This window comes from Canis lupus, chromosome 5 (assembly GCF_011100685.1).
Source record: "Canis lupus familiaris isolate Mischka breed German Shepherd chromosome 5, alternate assembly UU_Cfam_GSD_1.0, whole genome shotgun sequence".
Lineage (NCBI taxonomy): Eukaryota > Metazoa > Chordata > Mammalia > Carnivora > Canidae > Canis > Canis lupus.
Window position 1 is genome coordinate 20,710,580 of NC_049226.1, and position 17,868 is coordinate 20,728,447.

Sequence of the window (17,868 nt, forward strand, 5' to 3'; positions counted from 1 at the left end):
ACAGATGGCCCATAGGCACATGAAAGGATGATCAACATGACTAATCAACAGGGAAATTCAAATAAAAACTACAATGAGGCAGCACCTCACACTTGTCAGAATGGCTATTATGAAGAAGGAGGAGAAGGAGAAGGAGAAGGAGAAGGAGAAGGAGAAGGAGAAGGAGAAGGAGAAGGAGAAGGAGAAGGAGAAGGAGAAGAAGAAGAAAAAGAAAAGAAATAAGTGTTGGCAAGGATGTGGAGAAAAGGGAACCCATGTACACCATTGGTGGAAATGTAAATTGGTGTGGAAAACAGTATGGAGATTCCTCAAAAACTAAAAACAGAACTACCATAGAATCCAGTAATTCCACTTCTCTGTATTTACCCAAAGAAAATGAAAACACTAATTCAAACAAATATATGTATCCCTCCTACATTCATTGCAGCTTTGTTGATAATAACCAAGATATGGAAGCAATCCAAGTGTCCATCAATACCTGAATGAAGATGTGTTATTTATACACACACACACACACACACACACACACAATATTATTCATCCTTAAAAAAGAATGAAATCTTGTCATTTGTAACAACATGGATGGATCTAAAAAGTATTATGCTAAATTAAGTCAGACAGAGAAAGACAAATATCCTATGGTTTCACTTATATGTGGAATCTGAAACATAAAACAAACAAAACAGACTTATATACAGGAAAAGCTGGTGGTGGCCAGAGGGGAGGAGGCAGTGGGATGAGGAAAATACATGAAAGAGATTAAGAGGTACAAATTTCCAGTTATAAATAAGTCATGGGATATAATGTTCAGCATAGGGAATAATATTTTGTATGGTGACAGATGGTAACTAGACCTATTGAGGTGATCATTTTGTAATGTATAAAAATATCAAATCACTATGTTGTATACCTGAAACTAATATAATATTGTATGTCAATTATAATTCAATAAAGAAAGATTTAATGTGTAATAGGAAAATTTAAGGTGAACTGAAAGATACTTCCTACTCAAGGAACAATTGGGCTTTGTTTGATATTTTGGGGTTTTTCTTTCTTTGTGTTGTGGTTAATAGAGAGCTCTATCTTTTAAAGGAAGACCTTTTAGTTTCAGCTCAACATATCTTCGGAAAGTAAACTCTTGGGACCTTAAGACAATAACCAAGGTCTCCTAACTGAAACTAAAATACCTAAGAGGGAATAAGCTGGAACTTGAGAGCTGACTTTCAAGCCTACCTTACACAAAGTTCAATACAAGAAGTAGCTTTCTAACAATGGAAGTTTTCTCAACAGTGGAATGCCTTCTTTCATCACTACTGTGACTCTCCTGTCTCCTCTGGGCATCTTCTGGGATGCTATCGAGACAGATTCTGGAACCACAAGGAAGGCTGATTGTAGGGTCCTTATCTACACACTGTTAATACTTAGAGGCACACACCAGTGAGTATTTAAGGTGCTGCCCACTGCACATGGAGAGCTGGGGAAAGGGAACTCAGCCTAACTATGTTTTCTTGCAAATTAGGTGCCGTGACAACTCAGTCACTTGAAACATACAGACACAGTATCCGTGCTTAATTAACAAGCTGGAGAAAACAAATGCTAATAATTGATTTATGCATGAGAATGAGGCATTGGAAAAATACCCAGCAGAGCTGTGCCTGCCAGTTCCCTCTTTGGGGCAATGATTAGCATAGCAGAGCTCCCAGAAGAAACTTCTACAGAAACAAGAGTAGGTGCTGCCGTTGAGGGAGTGAAGCACATGAGGATGGAGGTTGCCCCAGCCAACACAGCCTTATTCAAGGTGTCTGTGGCAAATCAGGAAGCTGTAAGGGACCTTTGCAAGTCCCAAAAGGAGAATCACAGTACAGACCTCCAGGGTGTGGGAGCAAAGGCATACTCTCCTCACTGACATCTCTTCTTCTGAGAAGCCGCCCCTGGCTTATAATAAGGCCTTGACAAAGAGTACACAACTAACCAGGAGATATCAAGTGACCATGGGACCTGAATTGCCTGTCATGAACTGGGTGCTCTCTGATCCATCAAATCAATAAAGTTGAATATGCACTATAGTACCCTATCATCAAAAGGAAGAAGCATATTTGAGAAGCTGGAATCTCAATGGACCTGCCCAAAAGGAGCTGGGACCACAGATAGTCTGTTGCTGGAGATACCAGTGGAGGTCACCATAAGCCTTCAAGTCCAGGTTCTCCAGGCAATACACAGTCCCCATCTAGCTGCTATGTTATATGAGGACCAGCATTTCTCATATAAAGTAGCAGGGTGGTGGTTCTCACCCGGTGACAATTTTGCCCCCAATGTCTGAAGATAATTTTGAGTGTTACAAGTGGAGGATGCTAAGGCATCTGGTGGGCAGAGGCCAGGGATGCTGTTAAAAACCCTCCAATGCACAGGGCAGCAACTTTACAGCCCAATGAAGAATTATATCACCAAAAAGATCTAAGAATGGCAAAGTTGAGAAAACCTGTTATAGAAGAAAGGAGAGAAAATAAAGGAAATCAAAGATTAACATACACCCAACAAAAAACACATGCACATATATAAACTTCATTTCTGTAACTACTTACACAGTATTATAATCAATATTCTTTTACTACCCATCACCCATTGCTTCTATGTGCACATTAATACTCCTGGGCTCAGGGAATGGTGCCTTTTCCAGATTTTCAAATTTTATTGCCAAAATAGTGTGAGTCCCTGCTCACGTACTTATGAGATCCCAGAAAGGAGTATTTTTTGGATCAAGGTCATTTTCATCTGTGCAATAAAAATACTTTGCATTTTCACTATATTCTGATTCCACATTTGTTAATTTGGTAGTAGAATAACTCCTTTCATTTAATTAATATTTACTGAGCACTTACTATGTGTCAGATGCTATGCTAGTGGACATTACAAGGTAAAGAGGCCAACTTTTTGCCTGTCTTCATGGAACTCACACACTACAGTTCTCCGATTATCACCTTCATTGCAGGCTTCCTGAAATGGGAGACCAGAACTCATACCTCCTCCGATTCTTTCCCCCAGAATCTGTAGTTCCCTCAGGTTGTCTCTGGCCCTGGGCCTAACCTGCCCAGAAGGTAATGTTTGGGGAAAGTATCATGTAACATCCCATTGTTTCTCATGGTCTCCAGAAGCTTATTCAACCTTCGCCATTCTGTTCCTGGGTTGTGAGTTGCCCTCTACTTCTCTACTTAGCCTGGGACTCAAACAATGCACCAGAGAAAGGCCAAGTGCACACAGTTAAAATGAAAAGAAAAACAACAATATCCATCATGAGACCAGAATACCCTTGCTCAAATTTGTAGAGTCCCCTAACCTAATATTCTTCTACTGCCATCCCAGAGTAGAAGAGCTTTCCTCTGAGGGTCCTTGGATCATTCCATAGTGCGAGCTTCTAGCATGAGCCAAAGCTGAGTGCACTTCTGACCTTCAGTGTGTCTAGGAATGTCTGGTAACTCAGAATGGCAATTTGCCAGAAGCCCTTCTCCATGAGGGTCCTAGAATTCACCTGGGAAAGAATTCTGGGGAAATTGGAAAGAATTGTTCTGGGAGTCCCACTTAAGGAGGAGATGCTTACATGGGCATCTTAATTTGCTCATTGGTTCAACTTCCATTCCTTCCATTGCCTTCTCATTCCCATAAACAATACCTTCTGTGTTAGTTATTACCTACTGGCTTCCTATCATCTATATTTTTTAATCTGTGGTTAATATGCTGAAATGACAGACATCCCACCATCCACTTTAACCCAGAACACTTCACACTACCCCTTGGTGGTTTGGGGTACACTTAGAATTTTAGGGTTTTTCCACTTTTTTGTGTTCATTCATCATTTATTCAGGAAATATTTGAGCATCTACTCCTATGCTAGGTACTCTTTTTGGCATGTGGGACACTTGGAGTTTGCATATACAGAGAAAGCAGTGACAGAAAATAAATTAGAGGAACAAACAATGGAAGCAGGGTGAGGGATAGAGAGTGACTGATATGGGGGCAAGGTAGCACAGAGGCCAAAGAAGGCTATCTGAAAAAGGAAGGGACAGAAAGACCTAAACGAAGTGAGGGAGAAGCCATACAAAATATAGAGAGAATGCATTTAAGCAGAGGTTAGAGCAAGTGCAAAGGTTCTGAGGCAGGAACAAGCTGTTTTAAGGACAGGGGCAGCTGGAGCAAAGTTAGCCCAGTGGCCTGTTATAAGGTCAGAGACATAGACATGATGCAACTCACATCAAGCCACATGAGCCACAGCAGAGTTGGATCTTATTTTGAGTATAATGGGAAACAGAGGGACTTGAGTAAGGAAGTGACATGCCCTTTCATGTCAGTCTGATCTCCATGAGAAAGATCACCTAGAGGGAACCAAGAGGATGGGCAGGGAGACCACACAGGAAGCAATGGCCAGGCGCATAAGAGAGACATTGGTAACTTGGGCTGGTGTAGAAGAAGATATGATATCAGATTTAGGATATAACCTTAAGGATAACACTGATAGAATTTGCTGGTTAGACAAGGAGGGAGGAAGAGAGGGAAAGAGAGGGTGAGGGAGAGGAGAGAGAAAGAAAGAGGAGAGAGAGAGAGAGAAGCATGAAGGATGAGGGCTGGGATTTGGCCAGAGCAACCAGTGGGGTCCATTACTACAGTGGAGAAACCTGTTGGGGGAGCTCTTTGGGAGGACATGTCAGGATCCAGGATAGAGTGTCTAGTCTTGTTGACAGACACCTAGTATTGTGAGGGGTCAGCATGCAGAGGTAAATTCAGGAGTCATCAGCATTTACACAAAACTTAAAGCCATGAGCTGAATGCGAAGTCCAAAGATTCAGTCAGGTTAGATAAATATCAGGAGGCAAATGAGAGAGAAAAGGAAGTGCCCATGACATGGGAGAAAAACCAGGTGTGGAGTCTTGGATGGAAGATTTTTTTTTTAAGGTAATTCAAGAGGGAGAGGGCTTCAACCCTACTAGCAATGTTTTCAGTCACAAACAGGACAGCATTCTGGCCTTTTCCCACCTTTAATATGGATGACATGTTTTATTATAAAATGTTTATAGAAAAGGTGGCAGTGATCAACTATTTCAATGCTGCTGAGTGCTCAAGTATGACAAGCAGGAGAGTTAACCTACTGTACCTGGCAAACGGACTCTCCCTGGTGGTCAGGACAAGAACAGTTCAAAAGGAGGACTGCAGACAAGAGCCCTCCAAGAATGGATGAAGAACAGAAGCCAAGGAAAGTAACAACACTGGAGATGGACAACTCTCTTGAGTTCTGCTGTACAGTGGGACAAAGAACTGGAACATGAGCTCAGGAGAGACTTGGGGCCAAGGAAGTTTAGGGGTTTTGTCTGCTGTTTCAGATTGTCATTGAGTTGAGCAAGAATTACAGCACATTTGTAGGCCAGTAGAGAAGACCTAACCGATCATCCAGGAGCAAAGGGATAAAGGCAGCATCCTTGGATAGACAAGAGAGAAGAAGATCTAGACTATAAGTAGAGGCATCAGCCTTAATTCAATAGGGCAGCAATTGCACCATTATACAGGATGGAGGCAGAGCACAGGGCTCTCCAAAGCAAGCAGGTTAACAGATTTGGTGATGGACAAACATAGTCTTGTTCTGATTCCTTCTATTTTCTTGGGAAAATGAAAGGTAGGGTTGTCAGTTGACAAGATAGGGGAAGTGCCTTTGGTTACAGAGAGAACAAGCAAAATATAAGAGAGAATCTTAGACTTGAAAAGTAAAATAAGTAAGAATACAGAGAAGCACCAGACAGAGTGGACAACTCACTTAAGCCCAGCAGTATCAACTTAATTGCACTGGTTTCTCCAGCCACTTCACTGCTTGTGGGCTAGGGTAAAGGAACAGACTGGAGTTGAACTAGCATAGATATGAAGGAAAGGGTGAGGCCTAATGAAGTTTAAGATCTAAGCAAGTCCTTGGAGTTGGGCACAGATCAAGTCCTCTGGCCTCATGGTGAATTCCCTTCAGGACTTTCTCTTTCCTAAAAACCTCAGTGTAGGACCAGCCCAATCTGTTAGGGAAGTCCTTAATACTATTAACCTTAAAGGGAAAGGGTTGGGTCTATTTTCCCAGGAAGCTCTTCAGTCTTCTATGTCCCCACCTCTTTCCCAGGGACCAGATCTAACCCATAATAGGAAAGGGCAAACATCACCAAGCCACAAAAGCTGGGATATACCTCAGCCTCCAAGCAAATAGGGGCCTCTGGTGAGGATTTCCCCTTGGGCATTCAAAAAAAAATATGTCTGCTTTATCACTCTCAGACACTGAGGTGGGCTAAAGGCCTTGCATTAGCAGGTGGAGGCATGAGCTAGTGAAAAACAAATGATCCACTTGTTCCTCTACCTGCTAAAGCTCACAGAAACTTGAGTTGCACTCTTCATTTCAACAGAACTCAACAAAACCAACCAGCCACTGTGCTTTAATAAAATTGACTTTAATAGACATGGCCAACAAGCACATGAGAAAATGCTCCACATCACTTGCCATCAGGGAAACACAAATCAAAACCACAATGAGATACCACCTCACACCAGTGAGAATGGGGAAAATTAACAAGGCAGGAAACCACAAATGTTGGAGAGAATGTGGAGAGAGGGGAACCCTCTTGCACTGTTGGTGGGAATGTGAACTGGTACAGCCACTCTGGAAAGCTGTGTGGAGGTTCCTCAAAGAGTTAAAAATAAAACTACCCTACAACCCCACAATTGCACTGCTGGGGATTTACCCCAAAGATACAGATGCAGTGAAATGGCACCCCAATGTTTATAGCAGCAATGTCCACAATAGCCAAACTGGAAGGAGCCTCGGTGTCCATCGAAAGATGAATGGATAAAGAAGATTTGGTCTATATACAATGGAATATTACTCAGCTATTAGAAACGACAAATACCCGCCATTTGCTTCAATGTGGATGGAACTGGAGGGTATTATGCTGAGTGAAATAAGTCAGTCGGATAAGGACAAACATGATATGGTCTCATTCATTTGGGGAATATAAAAAATAGTGAAAGGGATTAAAGGGGAAAGGAGAGAAAATGAGTGGGAAATATCAGAGAGGGAGACAGAACATGAGAGACTCCTAACTCTGGGAAATGAACAAGGGGTAGTGGAAAGGGAGGTGGGCAGGGGGGATGGGGTGACTGGGTGATGGGCACTGAGCGGGACACTTGATGGGATGAGCACTGGGTGTTATGCTATATGTTGGCAAATCGAACTCCAATAAAAAAATATACACAAAAAAACCGATTTTAGCCTTGGCTTAAAAATATTGTTATTCACGTGCAGGAAAGAGAAGAACTGGTACAAGGACAGCTAAGGTTTGACTTTGGCAGAGAAGAGGAAAAGGATGTGGAGATCAGCAGACAACTACATAAAGCACTGGTTGTGTGTGTGTGTGTGATTGATAGGCTAGCCCCTAAAAAACTACTACAGAGATTGGCTCCAGTGCTCCCAGCTCTTCACTCTGTCTACCACACCCCCAGCCAGCCAGGGCCCTGGACAGAGCTCCCTGTCAAGGGCACACTTGCTCTGCCTTTCCAGCCAGCACCCTACACCCCCCTCCCCAGGTCCAATCAGATCCAATTTCCACTTCTTCTGAGCACTCGTTGGAGACCAGCTAACTTGACAAATTAATTCAAGCTAATGCAAATCATGGCTTAATAAGTTACCCTTTCCAGACAACATTTACATTTTTTAAAGTAGCTTTGGATGCTTACATCCAAAGGAGTATTGTAGCAGGCCAGCATAGGAGACTTTGGAAAAATGGTAGCACCTTTCCCAGGCCTCTCTGAGGTCAGACATGGGAGGTCCCATCTGCTCCTCCTAATCATCAAATACCTTCCAGGCCAAGAGGCAATGACGTCACTTCTTTCTCTAAAACCTGGAGATTTCTATCTTAAGAAAATATGCTTATAATTCACTTGGCTAATGCCTGTATTACTCTAATATATGCAGATGAGATTCTTCTGTGCAATCAAAACAAATCTATGATAGTGATTTGTTTAATTTCTTCTGCACCAGAGAATGAGTTCCCTGAGGGCAGAAGGAGAAAGAAAAGAAGGCACCTACCCATGGCCAGCACAGAAGACCTCTGCCCAGGACTACAGCCTTGCCCAAGCCATTGTAGGATTGGTCTGGGTGCCAGGCAAGAAGTTATCAGAGAAGGCCTGCTCCTCTGTACTCCTGAGAGAAGCTCCCAGAAGACCCAGCTACAGAAGGAGGTTCTATATGTGCCATGTAACTCCTACCTCATCAGAAAACTTTTTGGGGTTCTGTGAGTCTCTGCATCAGGGAACCAACCTTGTTGATTCTCAAGGTTTGTTATAAGAAGCCCTAACCGAAGCCTGGTGCAGATATGGCAGTTAAGACTCAAACAACAGCTTCCCCAAACTTCTCTCAGCTTTCCTTGGTATATAAAGCAAACAAAATCCAGCTTCTGCTTTTCATCACCCCAGAATGGAGAGAGGCTCCAAAGGAAACAGACATGGGAATAAAGGCAGGGTGACTGCCCAAGAGGCCCGTGGATAGCCTGAAGACCCAGAATGAGCAGCAAGAAGGGAAGGGGATGCTCATGCAAAGACAGTGAACTCTGTGGCCTCCACAAGCACTCACCACTCACTCACCCATCCATTCATACCATCATTCATTATTGTTTAGCTAGAGAAACCAGCAGGCAGCCACATTCCTGGACAAAACTGATGACTTCCCAAAGGCGTCGGACACATGGGTCTTCCAAGTAGATGAAGTCCCCACTCATCCAGTGAGCTGGAGCATGGCATTACTGTGAGTAATGTGTTTGTCTTTGGGGGTTAAGGCAGAACCCAGTGCTTGAGGACAAAGCAAAGAGCTGCCACCTGGTTCCCACTCAGAGGTGGAGAGCCAGAAGCACTCATCACTGTCTCCATCCCCAGCCAGACTCCCTGGTTCCTTCTACAAACACAATGCTCTCTGGAGTTAATCTTCCACTAAATGTCTCCATGCTTCTGGAACTTCTGTTACAGCCCTTTCCTCCCTCAGGCAGACACTGCCACCTGCAAACACAGATTAACTCACCACAGCATTCTTTTCCCCTATACTTCCTCATGCTGGTGTGGTTTTCCTACATCCCCTTTTGTCAAAAGCCCCATTCAGCTTCCCTTGCCTTCCTTCCAAATCAGCTTGGCGTACCAAGCTTCCCTCCAGCACATAGCTCCTCCGAAGGCTCTTCTCTGCATACACCCTCATCTCAAAGATTCTCTCCAGGTTTCTGTTTCTAGTATATGATTTCCACTTGCCAGTTCTCAGCTACCAACACTTGCTTTGAATCCCTTTCTTGCTTCTGCTGCTCCCCAGGGTTCAATCTGTCAAACTTTACCTTGATCCTGGCACACCCATGCCTTTAGAAGTGGACATGCACACATACCCCACAGATGCCCCAGTTATACAAAACCCAGATGTTAGCCCCTCTGGATTCTCTGCCTCAGGGCAGATCACAGCTCCATACCCCAACCTTATTCTAGGAGGGGAAGTCACATGCACACCTCTCAATGCCTCTTTTCTTCTGGAAATGGAAGAACACAAGCACTTCTAGGGTTTGCTTTACTTCTTTAAGATGCAGAGAACAGAAGATTGTAGATCAGTATCCTAAGTTCATGAAAGGTAATTCCACAGGTTGCCTGCCAAGGCCCCAAGTCTCCTACCACCCCTTCCGTTATATTTCCAGCAATTGCCCCTTACCTTTCATCTGTCTCTAAGGCTGTGCAATCACTAAGCTTCACAAAGAAGAGCTAACTCAAGGCTGAATGTTGACCCAGCACTGCCCTGCAGATTTCTCCTAGAAGTCTGCGATGGAGCCAGGGCCAGGAGATGAAGTTCCAAACACACAGCTCAAGCCTCCTTTCCCCAGTACTGTGTTGCCTTAATAGATTTTTTTTTAGACTTTTTAACTTTTTAACTTTAAGTGCAGAGAGAGCTGGATAAATCTATTTTTTTATGATAAATCATCCTCCCTTATTATTAGATTTACAGGAAGAGTGCTGGGGTTCGGGGCAGACTGCCCCAGAATGAGTCACTTTAGCATTTGAATTTTTTTTGAGCTAAAGACAGTGAAGGCCCAACAGACTCAGAAGATCTTTATACTTCCCCCTGAATGGCTTAAAAGAATTTAGATAGGCTGATCAAGAAGAAACTGATTGCCAGAGATAACTTTTTACATCAGGTGACTTACTTGCCTATCATAGCAAAGATTTGTTTACTAATATTTGCTCTTCCCATCTTCTTTTAAATTGCTTTCCTCTGCCTGGAAGCCCAGACCGCTATCCCCCTCCCTCTTTAGCTTAGGGTGGCATATAAGCTTCAACTACTTCTTGGAGCGACTCCTATCTTGGGAGTTACCATACATATGAAATTGATTTGGGGAGGGGGGCTTTTTTCCTGCCAATCTATCTCATGTAAATTTAATTATTAGACCAGCTGAGAAACACAAAAAGGGAGAAAAGTTTTTCTACCCTCTAAAAGGGAGTAATGAAAATAAGGACAATTCTCATTTAAAATACTGTATGGCTGGCTGTCCCAACTCATACCTTCCCTCACATGCCTCTACATATAAAAATCACAGGGAAAAATCAAAGACACCCCTCAAAAAATCATAAAAACTATGACTTACTATTAGCCTACTGCTTGAATTCAGGAGGAGCCTCTGCTCCTACCAGGTGAGTGAGGATAGGAGTGTGAAACAGGTGGTGAGGCGAGGCCCCCCACCCAAGAAAAAAGTAGTCTCCTTCCTTCAACACTACAGGTTGGGTTCTCCAGAAAGCATAAGGGTGAAAATTGGGAAGCAAAACTGTTATAAGAAAATGCTCCCGGGGGCACCACCAGAGGTAATGAGCAAAGCAGGATTATCAAAGAGAAATTGTACTATGATGTTGGTACCCCCCTCTAAAGCTGAAATGGCCCTTCAGAGTCTGCCCAGCTGGGCAAGAGGAACAAGCCTTTTTATCCTCACATCAACCAGTCACTGAAAGCAGGCTGTCCCCAGAAGGGAGCATGACAATGGGTGAAGCAGCTCCAAAGAAGGCTGATAGCTGAGGGCTGTCTGCAGACTATACTTCCAACAGCTGCAGGAATATATCTTTCATCCTGAAGGGGCCCCTGGGCATAACAGCACACTGTCCACTGCAGTATTTCTGCCTCTTCTCCTGGATCAGACATGGAACATCTGAATTAGCCAGGAAATCGCATTGATAGCACTCTTGAGGCAGCTGAGGTACAGTCCTTCCTCATTTCCCTATATTCCAAGAGCTAGAATTCCTAATTAAATGACCTAGCAGGGGAGCATGGTGTCCTTCAATGTGCAAGCAGGAGGCAGTAACAGGTAGCAATGCATTCTGGATTATACTTTGCATCTGCTGAAAGCTTTTGAGACATGGAGCTCAAATAGAAGAACTCCCACTGTCCCCACCCCAGCCCTACCTAAATGCTCATTAGACAATATACAAAACCATAATGAGCATAATTAACAATAAAGATTCTCACCTATACACATGCCCCTGACATTTTTTTAATTGAAACATAATGGGGCATTTTAGCTAGGTCAGAACAGACTAATAGGCTGACATGTGGAGTTAGGACACATGTCCTCCTCCAGACCTTCCAGAACATGTCTGCATGCCCTAGACAAACAGGCCTCCTAACTGTTGGTCCTAGGATGTTCTAAGAGCTTCTCAATTGTTGCAGAAGGCTCAAAAATACTTAAAATAAGCTCATAAGTACATCTCTTGAATTTTGTAGAACTTTGGGAGAGCCCAGTGGGAGAGACAAGGGCATTAATGCTTAGTTCTGCTTTGGAAATGCACACTGACAGAACTGGACAGGAGCAGAGGAAGGTGACCTCCACATAAGCCAGAAAGACAAGGGGCCATAGAGACTGACAGCCCAGAGGATGTCAGCGATGGTACCTTAGGCAGTGCCCTTGGGCAGCACTGGTATAAGCAGTGTGAGGCTATCCGTCAGAGAATAGCAACAGTTAATGGAACAGGGATGATTAGAGCTGTAGGAATTGGCTCTGATTTAATGTGAAACCAACATCTGGGAGCCCAAGAGTTTCTGACTGGATTCAGAAATTGGTGAGACCTGTGGGACAGTGAGGGTGAAATGCAAGTATCCCTAGAGATTGTCACAATGGGGCTCAGAAGAAAGTTTCCTGCCAATAGTATGCTGAAGCATGATGCACTGAAAATTTAGGGTGCTCTTATGAATTAAAGAGCACCCTAAATTATGTAGGGTATTGTATTATGTAAAAACTCACCAATAAATAAAATCTAGGACCTTCTAATTATTTAAGGATGAACTTAACAATCAGATCATCTAGTCAAAAAAAAATGTTGCCTAACAGAGGAATAGAAACTGAGCTGGCATCAGGCTTCATTCCAAATTTAAGAGGAAGAAGAAAATGAGATTTTCACAAAGTAAATATTCTCACCAATAAAAAGATAAAATAAAATAAAAATTACAAAGCAGGGACATCTGGGGGGTTCAGTGGTTGAGCATCTGCCTTCAGCTCAGATGTGATCCCAGAGTCTAGGGATCTCATCCCGCATCGGACTCCCCAAGAGGAGCCTGCTTCTCCCTCTGCTTTATGTCTCTCCCTCTCTCATGAATAAATAAATAATTAAAATCTTTTTAAAAATTGCAAAGCATTGTGGAGATTAAAAGTGGCTGAAATGTTAGAGTGCTAATTTCTACTCTTCCACAATAGAGTATCATTAGATAACTTTATTTCAAAACTAAACAGCTTTAATGAAAACACTAATTTGAAAAGATATATGCACCCCTACACTTATTGCAGCATTAGTTATAATAGCCAAGATATAGAAGGAACCTAAGTGTCTACCAACAGATGAAAGGATTAAGCAGATGTGAGATAAACATATAATGGAATATTACATATCCATAAAAAGGATGAGGGATTTTGGTTTTGTGTGTGTGTGTGTGTGTGTGTGTGTGTGTGTGTGTGTTTTCGAGGGGGGGGGGAGCCATTTGCAACAATGTGGGTGGACCTAGAGGATATTAGGCTAAATGAAATCAGACAAAGACAAATATGACATGATTTCACTCATGTAGAATCTAAAACACAAATAAAAAAACAGAATCAGACCTATAAAATATAGAGAACAGACTGATGGTTGCCAGAGGGAACAGGGGTAGGGAAACAAAATGAGTGAGGAAGAGTGAGAGATACAGTCTTCCAGTTAAGGAATGAATAAATCACAGGCATTCAAGGTACAGCATAGGAATGTAGTCAATGATATTGTAATAGCATTGTAGGGTGATGGATGGTGACTATACTCGCAGTGAGCATAGCACAAGGTACAGAGTTGTGGAATCACTTTGATGTACACCTGAAACTAATATAACATTATGTAATAATTATACTAAAAAATTTTAAACAAGATTTTTAAAAAGAAAAAGTTATATAATCCAATACCCAGCCAAATATTCTTCAATGTGTAAAGGAAAGATATGCAAGGATTTTATAAATATACTCCATTATTTCCCTTTTGTAAAAAAATTAAATATATGTAAGGATATATAACATCCTACCTAATGCAATAAAAAATAAAGATGTACAAATTGGGAAGGAAGAAATAAAACTGCCTTTGTTCACAGATGACATTTATGTAGAAAATCCAAAAGGAAAAAAAAATCACCACACTCTTGGATGTAATAAGTGATTAAATACAGCAAGGCTGCACTACACAGGATTCATATGTAAAAGTCAATTGTGAGAGGCGGGGCAAGACTGCAGAAGAGTAGGGTCCCCAAGTCACCCGTCCCCACCAAATTACCTAGATAACTTTCAAATCATCCTGAAAACCTACGAATTCTGCCTGAGATTTAAAAAGAGAACAGCTGAGGGATCCCTGGGTGGCTTAGCGGTTTAGCACCTGCCTTTGGCCGAGGGTGTGATCCTGGAGTCCCGGGATCGAGTCCCACGTCAGGCTCCCTGCATGGAGCCTGCTTCTCCCTCTGCCTGTGTCTCTGCCTCTCTCTCTCTCTCTCTCTCTCTCTATCATAAATAAATAAATAAATCTTTTAAAAAAAGAGAGAGAACAGCTGGAATGCTACAGTGAGAAGAGTTCACGCTTCTATCATGGTAGGAAGACGGAAAAAAAATAAAAAAATAAAAAACCATCCAAGGGGGCGGGGCCGAGCTAGCAGCCAGGGTAAGGCCCCGCGGCGAGAGCCCCCAGGACAGGAGAGCCCAGGCCGGAGAAGCAGGAGCTTCACCAATCTTCCCGGACGGACGCACAGGCGCTCACAGGGAGCTCGGGCAGGATCCCCGGAGGGGCGGGGATGCCCTCAGGCTCCCAGGGGCACTAACAGAGGACCTGCGCCAGAGGGGAGAGAGCCACACACCACAGCCGAGCTCCCTAAACGGCTGCAGCGCGCCCCCGGCGGGCCCAGGAGCAGCTCTGAGCAGAGGCTCCGCACGGAGGGAGCTGCGCACCCGGGAGCGCGATTCCCGCGGCGCAGGCCCTGGAGCCCAGGACGCCGGGGACACAGCCCAGGATCCTGCGCTCCCCCGGGACAGGCGGAGGCCAGGAGGACACAGGACAGCAAGGACACTCCTGCCGCCGGGCGGCCCCGAGATATGCAGGTCGGCGCCCCACGCCCCCGGAGCATCCAGGCCCCTGCTGACTGGGAGACTGCAGTAGTTACTGTGGGAGCTGACTCCAGAGCTGGAGAAAAGGCCACCACCACTTTTGTTGTTCCTCCGGGTGTCACCTTGTGCCTGAGACAGAGCGGGGCCACCAGGGAGCAGGGGCCTCACAGGATAAACAGTTCCCACTGAGCCGTACACCTGGCAGGGGGCTGGGTATCTCCCCCAGGTGCACACACCTGAGAATCAGCAGAGCAGGCCCCTCCCCCAGAATACCAGCTGGAAGGACAGGGGAAGAGCAAGTTCTTGACCAAGCAAAACTAGAAAGTTCCAGGGGGAGTCTAGGGACTTACAGTATATAGAATCAGAGGATACCCCTCCTTGTTTTTGTTTTTGTTTTGTTTTGTTTTTTTTGAGGTTTTTTTGTCCCACCCCCAATTTTTTTTCTCTTTTTTTCCTTTTTCCAGTACAACTTGTTTTAAGCCACTCTGCACTGAGCAAAATGACTAGAAGGAAAAAATCACCGCAAAAGAAAGAATCAGAAACAGTCCTCTCCCACAGTTACAGAATTTGAATTACAATTTGATGTCAGAAAGCCAATTCAGAAGCACAATTATAAAGCTACTGGTGGCTCTCGTAAAAAGCATAAAGGATTCAAGAAACTTCATGACTGCAGAATTTAGATCTAATCAGGCCGAAATTAAAAATCAATTAAATGAGATGCAATCCAAACTGGAGGCCTAATGACGAGGGTTAACGAGGTAGAAGAAAGACTGAGTTGACACAGAACACAAGTTGACGGCAAGGAAGGAAACTGAGGAAAAAATAGAAAAACAATTAAAAGATCATGAAGATAGTTTAAGGGAAATAAATGACAGCCTCAGAAGGAAAAGTCTACATTTAATTGGGGTTCCAGAGGGCGCCAAGAGGAACAGAGGACCATAAAGTGTATTTGAACACACTCATAGCTGAGAACTTCCCTAACTTGAAGAGAAGCAGGCATTCAGATCAAAATAGAGAGATCCCCCCTAAAATCATTAAAAACCGTTCAACACCCTGACATTTAATAGTGAAACTTGCAAATTCCAAAGATAAAGAGAAGATCTTTAAAGCAGCAAGAGACAAGAGATCCCTAACCCTTGTGGGGAGAAGTATTAGGTTAACAGCAGACCTTTCCACAGAGACCTGGCAGGCCAGAAAAGGCTGGCAGGATATATTCAGAGTCCTAAATGAGAAGAACCTGCAGACAAGAATACGCTATCCAGCAAGGCTCTCATTCAAAATAGAAGGATAAATAAAGAGCTTCCAAGATAGGCAGAAACTGAAAGAATATGTGACCACCAAACCAGCTCTGCAAGAAATATTAAGGAGGACTCTGTAAAAGAAAGAGGAAGCCCAAGGAAACAATCCACAAAAACAGGGACTGAATAGGTATCATGATGACACTAAATTCATATCTATCAATAGTAACTCTGAATGTGAATGGGCTAAATGAACCCATCAAAAGGCGCAGGGTTTCAGACTGCATAAAAAAGCAGGACCCATCTATTTGCTGTCTACAAGAGACTCATTTTAGACAGAAGGACACCTACAGCCTGAAAATAAAAGGTTGGAGAACCATTTACCATTCAAATGGTCCTCAAAAGAAAGCAGGGATAGTCATCCTCATATCAGATAAATTAAAGTTTATCCCTAAAGACTGTAGTGAGAGATGAAGAGGGACACTATATCATACTTAAAGGACCTATCCAACAAGAGGACCTAACAATTATAAATATTTATGCTCCGAATGCGGGAGCTGCCAACTATATCAATTAATAACCAAAGTTAAGACATACTTAGATAATAATACACTTATACTTGGAGACTTGAACACAGCGCTTTCTATATTCGATAGATCTTCTAAACACATTTCCAAAGAAACAGGAGCATTAAATGATACACTGGACCCCTCGACCAGATGGATTTCACAGGTATTTACAGAACTTCACATTCAAATGCAACTGAATACACATTATTCTCAAATGTACATGGAACTTTCTCCAGAATAGACCACGTACTGGGTAACAAATCAGGTCTTAATTGATACCAAATGTTTGAGATCATACCCTGCATATTTTCAGACCATAATGCTTTGAAACTAGAACTAAACCACAAGAAGAAGTTTGGAAGGATTTCAAACACATGGAGGTTAAAGACCATCCTGCTAAAAGATGAAAGGGTCAACCAGGATATTAGAGAAGAATTTAAAAGATTCATGGAAACTAATGAGAATGAAGATACAACCGTTCAAAATCTTTGGGATATGGCAAAAACAGTCCTGAGGGGGAAATACATCACAATACAAGCATCTATCCAAAAATTGGAAAGAACTCAAATACAAAAGCTAACCTTGCACCTAAAGGAGCTGGAGAAGGAACAGCAAATAAACCTTTACCCAGCAGAAGAAGACAGTTAATAAAGATTTGAACAGAACTCAATGAAATAGAAACCAGAAGAACTGTGGAATAGATCAACAAAACCAGGAGTTGGTTCTTTGAAAAAAATTAATAAGATAGATAAGCCATTAGCCAGCCTTATTAAAAAGAAGACAGAAAAGACTCAAATTAATAAATTCATGAATGAAAAGGAGAGATCACCACCAATACCAAGGAAATACAAATGATTTTTAAAAACGTATTATGAGCAGCTATACGCCAAAAAATTAGGCAATCTAGAAGAAATGGACGCATTTCTGGAAAACCACCAACTACCAAACTGGAACAGGAAGAAATAGAAAACCTTAACAGGCCAATAACCAGGGAGGAAATTGAAGCAGTCATCAAAAACCTCCCAAGACACAAAAGTCCAGGGCCAGATGGCTTCCTAGGGGAATTCTAGCAAACGTTTAAAGAAGAAACTATACCTATTCTACTAAAGCTGTTTCAAAAGATAGGGACGGAATACTTCCAAACTCATTCTATGAAGCCAGCATCACCTTAATTCCAAAACCAGACAAAGATCCCACCAAAAAGGAGAGTTATAGACCAATATCCCTATAGAACACAGATGCAAAAATTATCAACAAGATACTAGCCAATAGGATCCAACAGTACATTGAGAAGATTATTCACCATGACCGAGTGGGATTTATCCCTGGAAGGCAAGGCTGGTTCAACATTTGTAAAGCAATCAATGTGATAGATCATATCAACAAGAG